The sequence below is a fragment of the Chinchilla lanigera genome, unplaced genomic scaffold (assembly GCF_000276665.1).
Source record: "Chinchilla lanigera isolate Chin_1 unplaced genomic scaffold, ChiLan1.0 scaffold00132, whole genome shotgun sequence".
Classification (NCBI taxonomy): Eukaryota; Metazoa; Chordata; class Mammalia; order Rodentia; family Chinchillidae; genus Chinchilla; species Chinchilla lanigera.
The window spans coordinates 850452-873395 of record NW_004955533.1 but is presented as its reverse complement, the minus strand read 5'-3'; the positions used below and the strand labels follow the sequence as shown (position 1 = coordinate 873395).

Genomic DNA, 22944 nt, shown 5'->3' with positions numbered 1-22944 from the left:
CTCAAGTACAGTAAGTAGCTACAGATAAAAAATACCATACTTACTTCAAAGGAGAGAGATTAAAATTCAAAAACATGTTAACAAGAGCAGTTTCCCCCAGCCAAACTTTCTTGTACAGCAGAAAATTAACTGATTTTCATAACTCAAGAGGTATGGAGTTCATAGAAAACTAAAAAACAATCAACCTTATTTACTCATCTTCAAGACACAAAATGTACCTCTGTGTGAAGATTTAGAAAGGCCAAAGACCATCAGCGTTCTGAGTTTACCCGAGTGTGCGCTGGCCCCAGTGGGTGGCCACAGACAAGCTGGAAGTCCTGCTTCCCCCGGCTTACTACGCCACCTTTCTGGGGGGTGAACAAGGTACTGAGCACATCAGTCAGGTGTCCAAATGATCATGGAGGAAAATGGGAATGAGAAGGAGGCAGAACAATTAATTGCTGTCCTGTGGGATTCTGAAGCTAAAATCCAAGGAAAGAATAGGAACACACTACTAGACATATATACAAAATCAATAAGGATGGTATTAATAAGTTTATGAAGAGAATTCATAAAACATGAGTTTTGATTCATAAACCCATCACACATTAGTCCCTCAGGCTCCCCAGACAATACTTAATAGTTTTCCAGAGTTTACTATGGGGCAGGCACTATTTTTATTGTTTTATTTATATATCATTTAATCCTTCCAGGAACCTTCCGTATTGGCACTACTGATATCCTTGTTTTAAAAAACGAGGAAAATGACACTGAGAGTAACTGGTCCCAAGGTCACATATCTAGTAAGCAGCTAAGTACTTTTATTTATCTTAAAAAGAAAGAGAATGACTGTTCAAGTCCATCATATATCTCCATAAACCTACAATTCTGTGAGCATTCATGAATTATTATTTTAAGATTTAAAATTCATTCATTTGTTCAATCTTCAGATATTATTTAGCTTTAATTAGCTGTAACTGCTCTTGAGAAAATGTTTTTTTCTTTATGTCTTTTTACCTAAGGAAAGAATTCAAGATTAAATATTTTATGACTGCAAAGAAAATTTATTACTATTAAAATTTTGATGAGGAGCAGCAATGAATGTATGGAACACAGACTCAATTATAATGGCAAATTATAATGGCAAATGCATTATCTCCCTTTGCTTCATTTCCTGGAGTTGTCACTAAGTTCCAATAATTTTTCATCTGAAATATCTCACGTTCTTTTACTTTTCATTCCAATTGTGCTTCTCATCCTTTCATACCTGGGGGATTTTTGTTGCTGTTTTTGTGCTAGGGGCTGCAGCAGGGCCTTGTGCAATGACATAAGTATTATTTAAAGTTTTTCTTGCAGATTTACTGCTTCTCCTCCCAGTCCATTTACTTCAGTTCTTCTGAAGCACCCAGTTCTGTTTCAGTGATTGTGCAACTGTCCCCAGAGAAGAGTTCTCAACCTAGAATTCATGCTGTCCATAATTTCCCCAACCAGACTAAATTTCCTTGAAAAGTATGCTGTGTGAAAAGAGACTCCTTGGACTTAGGCTCGCAGCAATTCAAATCCCAGCTTTGTCATTTTTGTTGGTTTGTTTTGCAGTACTGGGGATTGAATCTAGGGGTGCTCTACCACTGAGCTACACCCAACTGCTGTTCATTTTTTATTTTCAGACGGGGTCCCATTAAATTACCCGAACTCCCTTGAATTTGGATCCTTCTCTCTCAGCACACCAGGCATGTGCCACCATGTCTGGCTCGCTTTGGCATTTTATTACCTGAAAGAGCCTGAACAAGTTCTAAGCCACCCTGGCCTCAACATCCTAAGAGGGCACTAACATCCTCTACTTCACCAGATTAAACAACGCATACACAAAGCATCTAGACAGAGGCTGGCACACAGCAGAAGCTCAGTAACTGCTCTTAACTCAGCTCTGCCTGAAAGCAAAGGCCCTTTGCTCCCTTCCAAACCACACTCATTCCTAGAAACACAATTCTAGCTCATATAAATGCTCTTTGTACTCTGCCTTTAACAATTTGATCTGTTTACAGAAATCAGAAAGAAGCTGGCTGTACCCTCTTTGGGGGCACTTTTCCTATGAGCTGAAGGCCTTGTACACACACAACTCATTTCCTAGCTAAACTTCAGTTCCTTCTTCAAATCTGCTTTATTCCTAATATGAATTTCTACAATACATCTTACTGGGTAAGTATTCATGTTAGGGGGAAAATGATTACTTTCCTTTGAAAAGGGGAGAAACCAGACTGAGGAAAACTTTCACACTGTTTTCACAAACAGTTATTCAGCAAGAATGCCTAGGAGCCTAAGGCAGTTATAAAATGCCTATCTATTTTTTACACTTTATTGCTTTTCTTCTCCTCCTAAAGGGAACAGATAGGGAGCGTAATTTATAATGAGTCTGAAGTTATGAACTGATCAGCCTGGATGAAATCTGACTCAGTCATGTCTGACTGGCCAGCACATATTATATTTTAAATTAGTTGTTAGCATTCAACAATTGGGGAATGTCACATAAAAATTAAAGATTTCTAGATTTTCTTGAAAATCAAAGACCTGAAAAATTCTATTCTCAAAATTAACATTCACCAGCTAGGGCCCTATTAAGTGTGGCCTATACACTCCACCCACTTTTACTACTGGTTACTTGATTAATCTGAGGTTTGTTTTTTTGGGGGTGGCGGGGAGTCTTTTTGAGACAGGGTCTCGCTATGAAGTTCAGACTGGCCTTGAGCTCACTTTGTAGCCCAGGTTGGCCTTGAACTCGCAACGATCCTGCTGACTCAGCCTCTCAAGTGCTTAATCTGACTTTTAATCCCTACATTAACAGCTCTGTCTTCTTACTTATTTTACTATTAATTTCAAGAGAAGGACAAATTACCCATAGAATGACTTATGAGCCAGACATGGTGGTGCCTGCCTGTAATCCCAGCACTAGGGAGGCTGAGGTAGGAGGATCGTTTCAAGTTTGACACCAGTCAGGCTACAAAGTGAGCTTGAGCCCAGCCTGAACTGCACAGCGAGACCCTGTCTCAAAGACAGACAGACACACACACACATACAGAACAGTGAATCATATAAGAATGCAAATTAAACTCTGAGCTAGTACTGCAACCCAAAGTGATAAGAAAAGCTCTTCCTCCCTTTGCCCTTTTTTTAATCACTGGAAAACTAAACACTCAGAATTGGCTAATTCTCTTTGGGACTGTATGAAATGGAGACCCTAAAAGACAGCAAAGTACAATTTATAATAAATCTTAGTGACAGCAACTGACACAAAGAGGAATACCCAAGCTGACACAGATGTGTGAAATTTCTACTTCCTGGTGGCAGTGACTTCTCAGAGTTCTACGCGTGAGGGTCTGCAACTACCCTGTGAGCAGTATACATTACGGGGAGGAGAGACATACACTTTGCTCATGTGACAGTTTCTTTGCAGAGATCACAAAAATACAAGGAAGTTTATACGGCAAACAGATCAGGAAGTATGATGATAGAAAGCACCTGGGAGGAAGACCACTCATTCTGGTAAAAGAACAGGGCTCTGGATTAGAGGCCCTGCTGCACTGAGCAAGCTCAGGAGTTCCCTGTGTCAGGCTTTCTTGCTGCTGTTGCTTGGGCCAAAAGAGAGAAAAGCCTAACGTCTATGGGGGAGGGGAGCTACATATGCTTTCCTTGCAAATAATTAAGACATCACTACCAACAAACCAGCTCTATAAAGACCCTGAAGTAAATTCCAGGAAATACAAACCTAACCTTCCCAGTTATTGTTACAGGGAAAGTTTCCTTTGGTTGGCTGAAGTCTCATCAAAAAGGGCACTGTACTTAGTAGCGTTTCCTGTTCTTGGATTTCCGTAAATGGAGTAGTGGTGGCAAACCTACGTATCACTGAAAGCTCTAAAAGGCTCACCACCACTGACACAGGGTATACACATATTGTGACTGGGTTCTCTCAGACTGTCTGTGAGATCCATCATGCTGTTGTATCTAATTGAAGTTTATTCATTCTCATCAGCCCAACAGTACATTTCAATATAAGGAAAACAGTATCCATTCTAGTGCTGACAGGGATTTTGGAGCTTTTTAGAGTAGTGCTACTACAAATACATTACTGCAGTTATAAACAACATTTGGGTCTATTTTGACTGATATACATACAGATTGTAGTTACATGTGTATTCTGACAGACATACACACTGAGGAGTGAACTGTCAGGTCACAGGGTAAATGGATATCATCTTTAGCAGATACGTGAGTCCCTGACTTCTTATGAATGAGTTCCGTTCTGGGAGCAAGTGTGTAAGTTGGAGTCCAATGAAGTTTGTACTCCAATGAAGTGAGTCTCACACCGTACACCTGTGAAAGTTCGCAACGCAAATGTCTGTAAGTCAGGCTGCCAGTTTCCCAAAGTAAGTACACAAATGTACACTCTCCTGGCAATGTATGAGCATTGGGTTACTTCTCATGTCACCAATACTTTGTGTTGTCTGCTGTGCTGAGCTGAATAAAGGGCCCAATGACACGTTCAAGACCTGCTCTCTAGAGCTTGTAAGTATTTCTTCATACAGCAAAAGGAGGGTCTCACCCCTAGATGAGGTGTGCCCTTGGAAGAGGCACAGTGTGCCTGTGAGGTAAGTCACAGAGTAACACCTTGATTTCTTACTTCTGGACTCCAAAATCAAGACAGAATAATTTCTTTGTATTTTAGACACCCCGTTTGTATTAATTTGTTATGGAAGCCCTAAGAAATTAATACACCCGCCTTTCTATTCTAAATATTCTTGTGGGTATGCCGTGGACACCTTTGAATTTTCACTGCCATTAAAACTAATATAACTTATTGAGCATTCAGATGTCCTCTTTTCCTAAGTGCCAGTTTAAAGTTTTTGTGCATGTGTTGTTTGACTGCATTTTGTTGTTATGTCTTCCACTCTGTGGCCGGTCTTCTGTTTTTAATGGTGTCCTAGATCAAAATTCATCTAAATTTAAATTTTTAGCTGGGTGTGGTGGCACACGCCTGTAATCCCAGCACTTAGGAGGCCGAGACAGGTGGATTGTTGCAAGTCTGAGACCAGCCTGGGCTACAAAGTGAGCTCAAGGCCAGCCTGAACTGCATAGCGGACCCTGTCTCAAAAAGACTAAATAAATAAAATAAATAAATAAATTTTTAAAAGTGTTTCTTTTTATAGTTAGTGCCTTTGGATGTTATTTAATACACTTTTGCCTGTTCCAAGATCATGAAAACATTCCCAGACTTTTTTATTTTTATTCTGAGACAGGGTCTAGCTACACTGCCCAGGTTGAGCCTGGAACTTGTGATCCTCCTGCTGCAGGCTCCTGAGTAGCTGAGAATACAGGCATATGCCACCATGCCTGGCTAAAGCTGATTTCTTAGGTGGAATGAGCTAGGTGTTAAGTTCTTCCCATATGGATATCTAATTAACCCCAAAACATTACCTACGACATACAACATACTCTCATCTTTCTCCACATGTCCAGTGTATATCTATAGCTCTCAATCCTATTCCAATGACCTGTCTGTCTACCCTGTTTTAAACTGTTGTAGTTTAATATCCTTAGGAATATCATAATCAATTATTAGGAAATGAATTTTTTCAACTAAGGATAACTGGCACCAGATTTGGATATTCTTCCTCATATTTCGTTAGTTATTTTTATTCCTGTCTTTTTGCATTTTCATATGGATTTTAGATTCATAGATTTTTAACTAGTAAGTAGTACAATGATTTAAAATTGTGTTGAATCTACACTGGAATACACACTGTATACACTTCAACTTATTTAGGGTTTCTTTAGGTTCCCAGTAATGTTGATTTATAATACTCAATGAAGAGGTCTTGCATATCTCTTATTATCCCCAGATATTTATTCATTTAAAACCTACTATAAGTGGTGTCTTATTTTTAAATCTCACTTTCTGTTTGCTTGCTGCCAACCTCCAATGTGTTCCTCCAGGATTCTCTGTGCCTCCCGGCACTCAGGCCCTGGGCAGGCTCCTCTGTAGGGCAGGAATGTTGGTTTGGGAGCTCAGCAGAAAGCCATGGATGGGTTAGTCTGTCACTTCCAAGTCTAGGTCGTAAGAGACAACATGGTTCTGCTTTACCTTCTCTTCTTGGTAACTCATTCTGGGAAAGCTGGTTGCCACGTCTTAAGGTCATAAGGTAAACAAACAGGGAGGCCTCTGGCCATAGCTGTGAGGAAACCTGGAAGCAGATCTTTCAGACCTAGTCAAGTCCTTCCTTGGGTGATACAGCCCTGGCCGACATCCACACTGCAACTTCACGAGAGACCCTGAACCAAGACCATATACCTAAGCCACATCTGCTTTCCTGAAAGAAACTAGGTGAGATGATGAGTGTTAAGTAACATTTTAAACAATTTAACAGGGCTGGGGCTATAGCTTAGAGGGAGAGGCTTTGCCTGGCATGTGTGAGGCCCTGGGTTCAACCCCACAAATAGTATTACTAAGTAAGCATGTTCTGAAACATACAAAAATGCCACCAGATCTTGGCATAATGTTATGTAGTAACTAATAACTAACGCAATTACTGGTACGTATGTCTCTGCTTCTGTTCTTGCCCTCTGACGGTCTGTTTTCAATGAAGCGACCAGTGATCCCGGCTGACCTAAATGAAATCACACTGGTTGCTTAGTCAAAATCCTCCACTGGTTTCCCAATATACAAGGAGCAAAATCCAACTCCTTGCCATGACTTCAGGGCTCTTGTGATCTGGTGTCCTGTTGCTTGACCTCCTCTTGTAGTCCTCCCTATCGGACACACTGCCAGGCCTGCCAGGTCCACTTCTGTCTCAAAGCCTTTCTACTCACTGTCCCTCTACTCTCCCAAACCTTTGTGACCACTCTCCCTCACCTCCCTTACGCATCTTTGATCAAATGTCACCTTTTTAGGGAGCCCTCCCTTATCATCCTAGTTAAAATTGTCCCTAGCATGCTTTATAATCCTTCCCAGTGCTACTTTCATCAGTGCCTTTATTACAGTCTTAATTTACTATTAAACTACACTTATTTTGTCTGTCTTCCCTTTAAAGTACTACTTCCATAATAGCAGGGATGTTCCTCATTTTTTTCACTGATGCATAAAATAACACTTGGCAAATGGTAGACTTTCATGATTTGTTGAATCATGATACTACCCTGCCACCTTGCCAGTATCCTATGCCTAGTAGCCAGGTATTTATTCCAAAGCAAGAAAGTACACAGTTCCCATTTAAAGAAACTGAATTTGCTGTTTGTGGAGAGATTGTGGTCTTCCACCAGGGTTTGCAACATATGATTATACAGTTTGTACCTTGACAAAGACACCTAGCCTCATGCACCACAGTTTTGGGGATCTTTTGTAACTCAGTCTACCTAAGAAGGGGTTCATTTTTGAAATTTGCCTAATTTAGCATGTTCCAAATAAAAATTAAGTTTTTGTCCATTTCATGTCCTGAAAACCAACACTGGTCCTGTATCACTTACCTTAAAGAAATGACATAGCTTTTACCTGCTCGAGGCCATCCAATATTCTTTTCTACAGAATTCCCCACTAGCTCCCACACTCACGGATGTTAAACTTTTCTTCTAAAAAAAAACAAAACTAACATAAAATAAGATCTGCAACCCACCAGATCCACATGGGTTAAGTCTGTATTTCCGGGGCTGGGGATTTAGCTCAGTGGCAAAAGCGCCTGCCTGGCAAGCGCAAGGTCGTGAGTTCGGTTCCCGGTACCGGAGAAAAACAAAACAAAACAAAACAAAACAAAACAAAACAACAAAAAAAAAGGTCTGTATTTCCTCCTCTTTGACCTTCCAAGGTATAAGCCACACAGGCAGGGTTTTCATGCACCTATTCAGCCATGCAGTCTCTCTGGGCTTCACTTTCTGCCCAAACCCTTCTAAGAAATCTCTTCTCTTCCTAACACAATCTCCAACTTAATGTCCAACATTTGTAAATGACTGTCTCTCCCTAATTCCTTCCATTTAATGTTGTCTTTCTCAAAATTTAAATCTCTTCATGTTCTCCTGAAACTTACGCAATACACTTTATATAAATGACTGGCTTTACTATTGATTTAACAGTATCTATGTAATGTTTTATGTGCCAAGCATTGGTGTAAGTATTTTATAAATACCAACTGCTTTTATCCTCATAATGATCCTGTGAAGTTGGCACCATCAGTATTGTCATTTCACAGGTGAGAAACTGAGGCATGGAGAGGTGAAGTAAACTGCTGAAGGTCACACAGGAACAAGTGGAGGAGCTAGCATTCGATCCATAGCATCTGGCTATAGTTTAACCCCTAAATCAGATGTGTCCAAAACATATCTGTGGATTCGTGAAATTCCTAAAATCCTTTCAGAGATCAGGAGGTCAAAACTATTTTTATAATACCAAGAACTTGTTATTCACCCTTTGCATAATTGTTTGACATTTGCATTGGCAGTATAAATGCAAGAAAGTAAAACGGCCTTAGATGAATCAAGGCAGTGGCATTAAACTGTACTACTAGTCATCTTCTTTAGCAACAAACTCTCTCTCAAAAGGGGGGGGGTAGTTTCATTTAGGAATATTCCTGATGTTATGGTTTGTGTCTGGGTGTCCCCCCAAAACCTCATGTGGTCATGGGGCAGGCTTTTAGAGTTTGATTGATTATGGGTGTGAGAGCTACACCCGCCCTGGGGTAGATAGTTTGCATATGTAAGGGAGGGGAAGAGGCTGCTTGAGGCCATTCCTCCCTTTTAGTGCTTGTTGCTTTTGCTGTGTTCTGCCGCCATGAGCTGTAGCCCTCCGCCATGTGCCACTCTGCCTTGTAACCTGCCAAGTATGGACTGAAACCTCCACAAACTGTAAGCGAAATAAACCTTTCCTTCCTTCATTTTTGGTGTCAAGTACTTTGCCCCAGCAACAAGAGAAAAGTAACCAAGACACCTGATGAAACAAAATTATTAATTTTATTAAATCTCCATACTGATTATACTTCACTGCACTCTTCTTTGGCCCATTCTAGGACTCTGATACCCCAGAGGAAAGCTTTCTTCATTCTAGCTTCCTATCCATCTACCAGAATTGAAGTTTATCTTTGGACAGAACCAACTCTTACAGCTACTTAGTCTCTCATTCCTGAGCAAAGGCCTACGGAGAAAACAGATGCCTAAACAAATTCAGAGGTAAAGAATCATCAGGTCTTTATAAGATCAAGTCATCCTTCCACATGGTGTGAACATGAATAGTGAGCAGATAACTCTGTAGGGATAGAGAGACTACAACAGAAAAGAGAAAATCCAAATGAAACACAGAGAACAATTTTTTTTTCCAGAGTTATAGTCACAGCACCCTAGGTTAGGGTCAGCAAAAATTGCCTCTAAAGCACCAGAGTATACACATTTTAAGTTTCTGGTCTCTATATACTGTCACAATAACTCAACTTCACCTTGGTAATGAAAAAGTAGATGATATGTCAGTGAAAGAAGGCAGGTGTGTTCTAGCAGAACGTCTATAACCGACTAAAATGGACGGCTTAGTGGGCCACAGGTCTGACAATTCCTGCTCTAGGATCAATAACAAGCATATAGAAGTACTCAAATGGATAAATAAATTAATGATTTCCTTTGTCATTGCTCTTTGTTTGAGGATGTCCCCCCTTTATTTGTGGTGCTTATTGCTCCATGAGGTCCTACAGAAGACACAGGTGTATGAATCATGCTTCTGCTCTCAATGATCAATGTAGGAGATAGGGGTGTAGTTCAGCAGTAGAATACATGTTTAGCTTGCCAAGGCCCTGGGTCCAATCCCACCTCAAAAACAAAAAACAATGACTTTCACATATCTGCAGACATTGCATCCAACTCCAAAATCACAAGCAGCCACAAAAATAAAAACCCTAAATATAAGAAGCACCAAACCCACCAAGGTTTGAAATACACCACTTTAACTTCACAGAAGTATTAAAAAATGATGGCAATATATCCCAGATGGTGATTCATCTTTTAGCTAAAAGCTACAGCCATGGCGACACATGCCTGTAACCCCAGCACTCTGGAAGGCTGAGGCAGGAGGATCACAAATTCTAGCCCAGCTGGGCAACTTAGGAATTTAGTACAATCCTGTCTCCAAATTAAAAAAAAAAGTGGGGGTGGTGGTAGCAGAAGGTTCAAGCCTGAGCACGCATGCACGCACACACAAAATAAATCAATCAATCCAGAGTCAGGTGTGATGGTGCACGTATGTATTCCCTGTACTTTGGGAGGCTGAGGCAGGATGATCACAAATTCAATTCTTGCCTGGGCAACTTGGTGAGATCCGGCTCAAAACAGATGGTGGCGGTGTTTGCTGGGGATATAACTCTGTGTGAAGGTCCTAGGTTCAACTTCGGTAGCATTAACAAAACAAACAAACGAACACCCCACTAATAACCAGGTGAGATGAGAAACGTATTTTGAAAAGAGGCACAGCTATGAGTCATTACACTGTTACATACATAGGGCAACTTGATACGTAATAGGCCACAGTGAGTAGAATAATGGACCGATTTAATTCTAAAGCTGGTTCTGATGTTGCTACTTCCAGCTTAAATAAATGCTCAGCCTCAAGTTCCTCAATTGACTCACAAGCCTCTGAGGAAGATCAAACAGGACAATGATTGTGAAATCATAAAACATTAATAGCAACAGCACAGTTCAGAACTGGACAGCTTTTTTAAGCCAAATACATGCAGTTTATGATGAGGGGGAGAACTGCCATCTGTCAGGTGTCACAGCAGCTGCAGTCACAAACCCAAGACTCCGTATTTATCCATGGCTCACCAAGGGCAGGTACATGAAAGACCTTCTTGCCACACTGGCATTCTTTCTCTGAAAATGCCTCACTTCTACCTGAGATGTCAGTGATGTCATGATTAGAAGTGTCAGGAAATGATTTCTAGCATCCCCTTCTCCAACATTTACAAATGATGTACCAATTATTCTAGCTATCTGCCAAAGATGATTCTAAATGCTTACACTCAGGAGTTAAAACTGCAAAATTATCCTTCTACACCCACCCGCACCCAAACATCACACAATGATGTTCTGCTCAAGTAACCAACCCCATGTATGACAGACATCCCATAAGACTGTACTGTCTGAAATCAGAGCTGCCTAGTTCATGTTGAGTACACTCTGTGTGCCCAATGATAACGTCACCCAGCAGCTCATCTCAGAATATATCCTTGTTGTTAACAAGTGGTGACCATATCGTTTACCACAGAGAGAATTCTGTGTGTTTGGAATATACAATGGTGGGAAAGAATCCTAGAAGAGATTAAGAGCCAGGCATGGCAGTACACAATTAGAATGTCAGCACTTGAGAGCTGAGACTGGAGGATTGTGAGGTAGAGTTTGAGGATAGGCTGGACTACGTAGTAGTAGACAAGTTTTGACCTTGTCTCAAAAAAAGAAGAAGAAAGAGGAGAGGAAAGCTACATGATATAAGCTTAGTATCATGCTAAAGAGTCTAAATTTAAGTCAGCAAGCAATGGTAATATACCTTTTTTTTTTTTGTACCGGGAATCAAATTCATGACCTCAGGCTTGCCAGAGAAGTGCTTACGCCGCCTGAGCTACACCCTCAGCCTATAATCAGCCAGCAATGGGAAGGAGGGTTTAACAAGTGCTCTTCATGACATTGTTCTTTTTAAATATAATGTGTATGCTCTAAAAGCCATTTAAGGTGACTTTAAAAATGCACACTGGACAAGAGCATTAAAGGAGGTGAAACGGTAATCCAAGGGAAAATGGTAGGAAAAATTAAGTAGTCAGAAATATCGTCAATTATGGAAGTGCAATATGGCCATAAGGGCCTATTTGCTAGTTATCAGTACAAGCTATGCAGTTGACTTTCTTCCTCCTAGCCACTAATTCAAAGGAGTATACTACTTGTTAAGAGGCACAATATTTTATAGAAAAGCAAAACTAATCTCTCAGGAGAAGTACAATTATATCTTGATCCAGATAACATAAGAGCATTAAATTTACAGTCTTTAAGTAAAATATAATATGAGTGGTCAACAACATCTGTGAAGTAAAATCCAAAGTTTCCAGGATTGTTTTTTGGCTCTACTTTTCCAAACAAAACAATAGTTTCCAACAACTTCAGCTAACAGCCTAAAAAGAAACAGTTTTAAAAGACAATATTAAGGCATCTGAGGATATATACAGACTTATTCACATTCATCAGTGGTGACCCTTCATAAAGTTTATTTCTCCTAAGTGCTTTTATTCTATCAAGGATTGCTGAGGTAGAGGGGAAGGAGTAAGGAGAAAGAAAATCATCAGGTAGGTTGGGCCAAAATCTCTTTTTCAAATGCTATAGTTCCTTTCTGGTATTTTTTAGTATATGTGCGGCCAAAGTAAGCAGTCTTTCTGGTATTTTTATATATCAGCTTTCTGACAAAAATTTCACTGGAATTGAAGTGGTTAAAAATTTGAACACTGTAAGTCCCTGACTGAAATCAAACCCTATGAATTAACAGTAAGCCAATGTGAGACAGGGTAGATACTGCCAGAACACCTGAGAACATAACGGCCACTGGACCAATGAGGCAGCTGCTCCACCTCACAGCTGAGATGCTCTGAATATCTACAAGTCACCAAAACTCACTCCATAAAGTTGTCTAAAGCTTTTTCCCTAAGTTAAAAAATCCAACCAGGTAACTACACAATTAGATATGTACTAGTAAACACTCACAGAAAGTATAAATTCACCATTATTATGGGGCCCTAAACTAGCACTTTTTATGGATTATCTCATTTAGGTCTCACCGACACTATATAAGAGAGGTAGCATCCTTGCCAACACACATTGTTTCTTTCGGTGGAGGGGTGAGGGGATATTGGGGCTTGAACCTAGGGCCTCCCAAACACTCTACCACTAATCTATATCCCCAGTCCCTTTGTTTTAAATTCTGAGACAGGGCCTCATTAAGTTGCCCAGGCTGGCCTCAAACTTGTGATCCTCTTGCCTCAGCCTCCCAAGTCACTGGGATTATAGGTATGTACCACAGTTCCCAACCAGATACACACCCCTTCTTAATCACATAAAGGAAATGAAATTATATATGCCACTCACTGCCTCCATGGTTAACATTCTTTTCTAACACAATCTGTACAACCTAAAGCTCTTAACTCTTAGTACCCTTTGGGCATCAGGAACAACCTTCTCTAGACAAGCTAACTAGTCTTGAGGGAATGCTACCCAGTGTGTCTGTCTGAAGTCAGGGGCTGGGGTTGAGAACATAGAATACCAGACACTTAAAAAGTACCAAAGCTAGGGGGCTGGGGATTTAGCTCAGCGGCAAAGTGCCTGCCTGGCAAGCGCAAGGTCGTGAGTTTGGTTCCTGGTACCGGAGAAAAACCAAAAAAAAAAAAAAAAGTACCAAGGCTATAAATTGGTAATTTAGTTCCAGATGATTTCCCATAAATCTTTTTAACAACCTTCCTTCTTTCTTTCTTCAGTTAAAATAATTTCTGTTCCCATGTGTTCTGGTCCCTGATTAAAATCTAGTCAACAGTGCTTTCTTTGAAAACCTAAGACAACACTTCTACCCCTGGCTTCTCCCCTAACACTCATCATACTTCTAAACACACAGTGTGATTATCAGTGCTAAAATTGACTATTTTACCATGATCTAAAAACAGATGACAGATTCCCTTACAATAAAAGCATGAAATGAAACCTAGGCCTTCCTGAAAGATTCTACTGCACTACCCTTAATACTGTCAGTCTTCAAGGGTATTTCTAGATTAACAAGCACTCTACTAGCACCTAAATATAAATAGTAGTTTTTTATTTCCATAAAACAAATGGTTCACTTTGATCCCCAAAGCAGTAACTGATAGATCTCAATACTCGCAATATGCTTGACTAAACTGTCAATACCTCCATTTAAAAATATATCATAATGAATTTTGTAACTAGCCTAAAAATAACTTTACTAAAACCTAGAGAAAATATACCTAACAAGAGTCCTAAAGAAATATTTCTGCTGCTTTCTCTTCCTTTATGGAGTTACAACTGATATAAGGCCCAATCTTGTATGTTCTAGTCAAACACAGCTGTATCACCAATAAATTTCATGCTTACTATACATGCACTGTCTAGTATATCTAACAACCTAGAACAGCACTGCCCAGTACAGTAGCCATTAAGCTACATACAGCTACTGAGAATGTGAACAGGATACTGGGGAAATAAAGATGTCTATTCTGCTATGCTGGGGATGTTTCTCATGATACTTGAACTGATAATGAGAATTTTTGAACTCTAAATTCTCAATCCTAAAGCCTTAAAATCTGTTACTTTGCGGCCAGGGATGTAAGTCAGTGGTAGAATGGTCACTTGGCAGATACAAAGTCCTGAGTTGGATCCTGAGTATCAAAAAAATCTATCACATTGAGGATTTATAATATGCTACTTAGTATTCCTCCTCAAAAAAGAAAGAGATGTTTAAGAATAAAAATCATGATAATCTGTATATTTTGACAACTCAGTCTTACAACGACCCTATCTGCAAATTATTCCTCTACTTTACAAATTAGAAAACCAAGGCACAGAACGATTTAAGTAATTTGCTCAATATCATCTGGCTATTAAAAGGACACCTAGGATCTGGAACCAGGCAGCCTGACTCTACAGCCTATTACTCCAACTCATCCTGTGGCCTTAACATTGCTCAGGAACTCTATCTTAATCATACTGCGTAATACAACAGTAACTAAGAAGTTAAAATGCACTTTTAAATCTAGGTAAAATTATGTCACAGAAGAGTGTCCATCAATAAGAAGCCTAGCTACTATGATAAGGTAATGAGTAAGGAAGGACAGAGAGGAAGGAGTAGAAGAGTTTTACTTAAGTGCTCATATACTCTTACATGTACTTACACTTTCTATCTCAGTAAAATTAATTAACTGCTTCTTAGCACTTTCCTCTATGCCCTGGTAGAAGAGTAGTACAGAACACAGAGAATCATCTCAGAGAAATAAGGAGAAAATGAAATTTAGGACCAATTTACTATCATACAACTTTCTCCCAACTGCTCTAGAATTATGAAAGCTTCTCTTCTTCCTATTGTGTTCTGTCTAATCTCATTTTAAAAATCAAAGTTTCATTAGTACGTTCCAAAGACCTCCTTCACCTTTAATTTTATTTCTGACACTAATTTAAAGAGAGAAGGGAATACTGTTGAAATACTGTGAACGAAACAGCAGCCCCAAATTAAACCTGGATTTAAAAGTGAAGTGCCAAATGACTCTGACTTGAGACTTAGATCTCCTATTACGGACCTTAAAACTTCATTAAAGTAAGGTTTGGGATCATTAAGCAAAGAGATTATAAGAGTAGGAACCAGATGATCTCTGGAAATTCAGACAGCACTGTGTATCCACAGAACCTTTGAGTTTTCCACTACTTTTGAAGGAAGCTAACATACATTTTCCTCATTTCTGTCATGTATCCTTCAACTACTTTCACACAAATATCCACACTCAGTGTCTATTCTTCACTTGCTTTCTGTCTTCTTACTCACTAATTCTAAAGATAACCCATTTTGATTATTGCTTTAGACAACACATTTGTGATATTAACAAGAGTAAGCTCGTGGTAAGTACAAATGCACCATGCAAGCAACATCCTTCTTACCCCATGCCTCATTAAGCAGTTAACAAAATTTTATAAATTTTATCTACATTCTCATCCTGTTCAATGTAGTATTTTACATTTCAATGACCCCATCAGTTTAAACCATGCATATTACTTTAAAGGGAGAGGACATCCAGTTTAAACTCTCATTTTTAAAATCTTTGAAGGGAAAAAAAAAATGAATAAAGTAGAAAAAACAAAAAGACACCTTCCCAAATGGATTCTTGAGGTGATAACTTTTAATAAGAGGGGGAAAAAAGGCAGGAGGGGACTACTTTTCTTCAACAGGGATTTATATTATCAAAGGACTATTAAAAATAAAATGCAAGTTTAAAACATGTCCACTACATTTAGGAGCAAAAGTTCCTTTATTTTAAGTAAATACTCTTGCTGATTAAATTAATAACTTACTTTCAGGAGCAATTTTCTATATTAATCTCAAATGCCACGTTCCTAAAATACATTTTTTTATGGCTAGTTCATCAAAATATTCACTTTAAAGGGCTAAAGTTAACTACAAATAAACTGCAATCTGAAGAATTATAATCTTCCGTTTCACAATAAAAAATTAGTAATGCAGATTCCAGTGCTTAGAATAACTTTGAAAAAAGATAAATGGTGGTTAATGGCATCAGCTGTAAATATCACTACACCAAAGTATTTTATAAATAAAAATCTACCACCCACTAAACCCTCAGCATCCTACCCACCAGAAAAGAAACAACAAAAAACTCCCACAGATCCTAAATAATGTCTTATAATACTGACTTAAGTGTATCTGCAAGCACTTTAGACTTTAAAATAATCAAGTTCTACGTCCAAAGACATAGGGTTACAGGCTTAAGTCTCTACTCACACAGTGGAGGTTGATGAGCAAACAGCTGTCCTGTATCTTGAGACAGACATTAGCTTCCTGCCTTCCCTATCCTCATAAGCAGCTACTTAAAGTTTGAGTTTTATGCAAGAAAACATTTTAAAGCCTTCAGTGTTTTACTGCAGCAGACTTCAGATTCATTCCTGTAACACATTTAACATGAAAACAGTTGAGACAGTTAAAATTTATTATGTGCCACATTTTAATCATCTCAAATTTTAAGGAGTGCTATTATAGCCACATAAAAGGGACACTAAAGTAAAATTAAGAAATAAAAAAATTCTACCATTTTGTTTTTGATACTAATGTAAAAAAGTAACAATATATACCTTTAATCTATGCATTTTTCTATACCAAGCCACCAGCTAAGTAAGCAAAGATTACTTTATATAATCATTTAAACCCAAAGTAAACAAAACTAGGTACTTTTGAGTTTTCCTAAAGGTTAGCTCGTTGGCCACCAACTAAAGAACATCTTTACAAACACTGCAGAGCCCTGAGGGTCTCGAGTACAATCCCGTGATAGCTTCTAACTAGGAATTATGAGTGTCTGGTCCTGTTATCACATTTACCATAAAAGCTTGTAGCACCTTCCCCTATAAGTTCAACTTCTATAGTACCCTCATTGCCTCAAGGTTAATGAAAAGGTAGAAAGCCTCTCTGGGGAAAAAAAAAAAGACTGCATTTCCCTAAGAAATATTTTATTCTACTCACATTTTCATAAGCCAAACACAAAAATCCAAGAGGTTTATAAATTAGGGAGTAAACTGTGATATGATAAAAATTGTCATTTGTCCATTTCAGTAACAATATACTCCCCATAAGCATTCATAATGACATTTTTCTCTGCAGAAATAAACAGCAAAAAAGTTTTTAACTAACTCAAAGAACTCAAGCCTGGCATGGTAGTGCACACCTGCAATCCTAGCACTTGGGAGGCTAAGCCAGGAGGACCTTCAGTTTAAAACCACCCTTACATAACAGGTCAATTTTTTAAAAGATACATTCCTAGATAAAAATGAAATACCATTTAAAATTTTGATAGATAATTCTTAATAGTTTTGTTGTCTATCTTTATCCAATCTACTTTTTAAATAATATTCTAGTAGTATTATTATGTGTAAACTTCAATGCATAATTGCACAACAAACCACATACAGGAGAAGATTTTAGGCTTTGATGTTTCAATGATTTTCCTTTTCACTTGATTTTTTCCTACAATTATAAGTAAACATCAGGCAAAATATGTACATGAATATGTATACGTATATATATAAAAATGTCCTAGAAAACCCTAGAACCCTACTTTCTCCCTACAGGTACACTGGCTTCAATACACATTATTTTTACTGGCCTCAAATTCCATATAAATTTTAGAAAAAACTTTAGATTTCATGAACATAGCAAATGTACTATTTATACTAGCAATATGGTTTTAAAATACCATAAAAAATAACATCCAACCACTCCAATTTCATTAATAGTGTCATTTAATGCTAAAGTATTGCACATGTGCTATGCTATAAAAGATGACTATTAAGGCTGGGCGTGGTGGCACACGCCTGTAATCCCAGTGCTCAAGAGGCTGAGGCAGTGGGATCGCTGTGAGTTCAAGGTAAGCCTAAACTGCACAGCAGAAACCCTGTCTCAAAAAGATGGAAAAAAAAACCTGTTTTAGTTTATAAAACAATACAAATCCTTTATCACGTACTTATACTGTGTGTGTGTATATATATACATATGTAATGTAAAACTCTTTAACTTATGTGGAAGATACTCTATCAAGCTACAACTTTTTATGAGCTTTTGAATTTCTTAAATCCTTTGTGTATCTCTCTCTGGACAGTATCTTTCACATAAGGTAAGAGAGTATCTTTCACCTAAGTTAAGAGTTTTACATTACATGCACATTTAAACTTCACTCCACCTAAAAAGCAAATGCTATTATTACCAACTTTTTAGACATTATGGAACTGAGACTGAGAGATATTAGGAATTTGTTCATGGTCACAGAGCTAGTAAGTGACAGAGCTGGGACTTGAGGTCAGATGTATGAGCCTCCAAAATCCAGTGATACCAGTAGATTATAGAGAAATAGTGACCTATTATTGTACTGATAGATAAAACCATATCTGGAATTAGTATCTGGAGATGGAAATGATATCTTAAGTATGATATTAATAAATGTTATCAGGAACCCAAAGGGATAGTTATAAATTCAAGGAAGCCATCTAAGAAAAAATGTAAAATGGAAGTGAGCAGGCTAGAGAAAAGCAAAAAGGGACATATTCTGAAGGGCTGTTAAAAAAGAAAGAAAAGAGCATGCTTATTTCATGTGGCACAGAGTACTTAAAACAATGTGCAGAAGTCTCTGGAGACAAATTTCAGCTCAACACTCAACATTTTCTAATGCTGAGGCACGCAGCAGCTGAACAGGTTCCCTCTTCCAGTCGTGATTAAATATCTCCACCATTAACATCACAGCAGTAACTGATTCAGACAAAACTGCCTAGGAACGTCAAATTTCTTTATGAATAATAGTTTTATGAGGATTGACATACATTGAGCCTCAAAATATCCCTCCATAAATTCTCTTATTACAACAAGAAAAATTTAAGTGGAAGGAATCACATTAGCCAGAAGATAAATTTAGTATCACTGATCATGAGACAAGTGGAATGCACCTCTTGATGTGATGTTAGAGAAGCACACGTCATAAACATTCCCTCCAGAACTACACTTTCCAATCTTAGTCATGGGCACATCTGATGAAACCAAATTGTGAAAGACTGTTTAAACAAATGGTCTGCCATGGTCCTTGAAAGTGTCAGTATCATTAACAACAAAAACTGGGGAAATTTTCCTGGATAAAGGACAATAAAGAGATGTGACAACTAAATGCAACGAAAGATTCTAGGTTGGATACTTATCTGGAAAGAAATTATAATGAATATTACCAGAAAGCTAGTGAAATCAATGTGGGCTGTGTATTAGACAATTAACTATCAATGTCAGATTTCCTTAACTCGCTGTCATGTACTTAGGCAAGAGAATGTCCTTGATCTTTGGAGCTACAGGCTGAATAAAGTATCCCACAACAAAGGGACATAACATATGTAATTTTAATGGTTTCAAAAAAATCTGACAGGAAATGACAACAAATTAGGCAAAATATTAGTAGGCAAGTGGCACATAGAAATTATTCATGTCATTGTAGCTTTCTATAAACTCAAATTATTGCATAATAAAACCTCAAAGACAAATATTTGAACCTCATATTCTAAGAATTCTGAATACCTAACAACACTAGACTGCACATCTTACAGCCATACTCAAACCCCAATGTAAATGCAATCTAAACTTTATTTATTCAGGGCTCTGGTTTAAAACATCAGATATGAATGCCAAACGACACGTGCCACCTCACTGATGACCAGACATGACTCCTCTGAGCCTTGTTATTATTCTACTGCAACCTTTCCAAAACTACACAGCTGTTAGAGACCAATTTTTCCAACAGAACACTGTCCTGCTTTCATTGAGAATGCAGTAGCAAGTATCTCCCTGTCAAAATCCACATCAAGTTTATTTCTGGTTGTGCCAGATAGCAAAAGCTAATGAGTGATCAGTAACACACACAGAAAAGATTGGAAACAAAACTGTAATAGTAAAAAGATGAGGAAGCACACACTCACTATATACCACCTGGAAAAGATACTATAATCAATTATGAATCACTACTACTGCCAGACTTCTCTACTCGCTTTCCAATTTTTCCCACTGATCTATATTTAAACTCCCAATTCCCTAACTGCTTCTTGTAGATGACACTAATAAAAGAGTCAGAATAACTCACACTGTAAATGAGTTCTAACCAGTTCAAACCTGACATTTAAATCACTTTTAAATGTAAAATACCAAACTTAAGAAATACAGGACATGTATATGGCTGTGTGAGTGTGTGTGTGTGTGTGTGTGTGTGTGTGAGAGAGAGAGAGAGAGAGAGAGAGAGAGAGAGAGAGAGAGAGAGAGAGGGAGGGAGGGAGGGAGGGAGGAAGGAGCTTACCTCCTGAATTAATGTTTACTGTATACCTGCCAAGGCAATTATAAGATCTAGGTTGAGTCAGAAAATATAGCTCATTTCATACGCATTCATTAAATCAGTCAAATCAACAAGGTCATGCAGCTGAAGTACATATCTCTAAACATGACATCATGAACCACAGACCTTGAACTGTAGCTTTTTCTGTTCACCGTAACTTAAATGGCATTAAGTTCTAGCCTGAGGAGAAAAGGGGTGGGACAGAAAGAAGGGAAAGCAGGCTCTGACGCAGTAAGACTGAGCACAAGGTAGAAAGACCACGGGCGATGACGGTGCATCACAGCCAGGACTCAATGCACCTGTCTGAAGTCTGCCGCAGTCTTGCAAGTTGAAAGTTTTAAGTAAGAAACACTATTTTAGGAGAGGTCCAGTTAAGGGAAAAAGTAATCAATAGCTTTTTGGAGGGAGGGGATAAGGAATAAAAGATGACTAGATGGCTATTTGTTCTAAATGTTAAACTTCTGGTTTATTTTTTATTTATTTATTTTTTTAAAAAAAACTTCTGGTTTAATAGAGGCTTTTAAAAATCTTCCCTACCAAAGCAGAGAAATAAAATATTACATCTAAAAGCAGTTTTCACTCTTTGGTATTGACACAGCCATATCAAGACTTGCACTAAATGTTCACAGTGACATTATTTGTAACAGCCAAGAACTGGAAAGAACCCAAATACACTAAGGGTGAACAGACAAATAATGTATCATACAGTGGAATACTAGTCAGCAAAGAAAGGAATGAACTTCTATGCACACACTACAGGTGAATCTCCAAATTATTATTCTAGAGAAAGTAATAGGAATCAAGCAATTGTAATGTATTATTTCATGTACATGTAATGTGACCAAAAATACAACTGTAACAGAGAAGGCAGATCCAGGGACCCCAGGCAGAAAGCTAGGCCTGGGAGAAAGGCTTGCGTCCAAATTGACGATAACCGAACTTTCTGGGGCCGTGGAGATGCCCTGTATGACTGTGGTGGTAAACTGCTGTGCTCCTCATAACTAAAGCTGCACACAAATAGGGAACAGGAAGATAGGTCTTTCGCAAATGCATCCACAACGAATGTAATCATTACGTACTGCAAACATGTACTAATACAAACATTTTAAAAGTAAAATTCACACAAAACCGGTGAACTTTATGTTATGCAATACCTCAATAAAGCTGATTTTAAAAGAAAAAACAAAGGAATGAAAATAGTCATTTTGGTTCAAAGAACTGTACAGAGTTAAACCTATGCTAGGGCAAGATGTATTAAAAGTTTGGGTGATAAAGGCGGAGTCACATAAATGATGAATTAGAGGTTCTGCAAGTACTGGTTTTACTCTAAGTAATTTTTATTTCATTCTTCTGTATCTTCATTTTCTAAATAATTATCCTAATTTAGCAAAAACAGAGAAGCAAACTTTTCCTCTCATTCACTTTCTTCTATATCCACTTCTTACATCATTTCAACACCTTAAAAATGATTTGGTACCCTGAACAAGATGAACTTGGATTATACTTTAAATACAATTATTTATAATAAGTATAAAACATGAATTAAAATTTAAACATGTTCATCATCTCTTTTTTTTTTTTTAAAAAGACACAGGCTCTCTCAATGTTGCTTATGCTGGCCTCAAACTCCTGGGCTCAGTGATCTCAGGCCTGTGCCACCAAGCCTAGCTCATCACCAGTTTTTAAAGTTGCAGGTGGGAAGCTTATGATTCCAACAAGTTCTACTGAATATGACTAGCTGGTGCTAGATTTTAAAGTGTAACTGACATGAAGTAACTATTTCAGTCTAACAAAAGATACCTTAACTTTCAAATAAATAGAGCACAGCTCAGTCCTTCAACTAAAGATGACTTTTTGAATGTTTCCTCTTTGACAAACAGAAAAGCAGCTTCTTCACACCTCAGGTGCAATTTTTTCACTCATTAAATTTCTATCACAAAATAATTCATGTTCCTAAAAAGTTTAACTTCCCTAGGAACGTCCACATTAAAAAGTCCTTCTCTTGAAAAGTGTAATAACTAATTTTAAATATACATGCAAAAGTATAATTCCAGAAGCACATATATTCAAAACCAATAAACTGCATTTCCTGGGGGGGGGGGATAATAACCAATATTTAAATATAAGACCTAAAAATTAACCTAAATTAGATAGTTTAAGAACAAGAGACTTATTCAGAGAACTAAAAATAATTTGAAATTATATATATGTGTATGTGCATATATATGTATTTAAATACAAGTAATGTAAATTATCTTTTAACTTTTTTCCAGTGCTGGGA

The 22944-nt window shown here is 38.0% G+C and overlaps 1 protein-coding gene across 5 annotated transcripts in view; it reads right to left on the bottom strand.

Annotated features, from left to right (window-relative positions):
• Zfand6 (zinc finger, AN1-type domain 6) overlaps positions 1 to 22944 on the bottom strand; it is a 71831-nt gene that overhangs the window by 22318 nt on the left and 26569 nt on the right. For 3 of the 5 annotated variants that reach the window (XM_005410392.2, XM_005410390.2, XM_005410391.2), the window contains exon 2: positions 16544 to 16704. The exons of the other annotated variants lie outside the window; for them this stretch is intronic. The gene's annotated coding sequence lies outside the window, so the exon portion shown is untranslated. The remainder of the gene's footprint in view (positions 1 to 16543; positions 16705 to 22944) is intronic. 5 annotated transcript variants of the gene reach the window in all.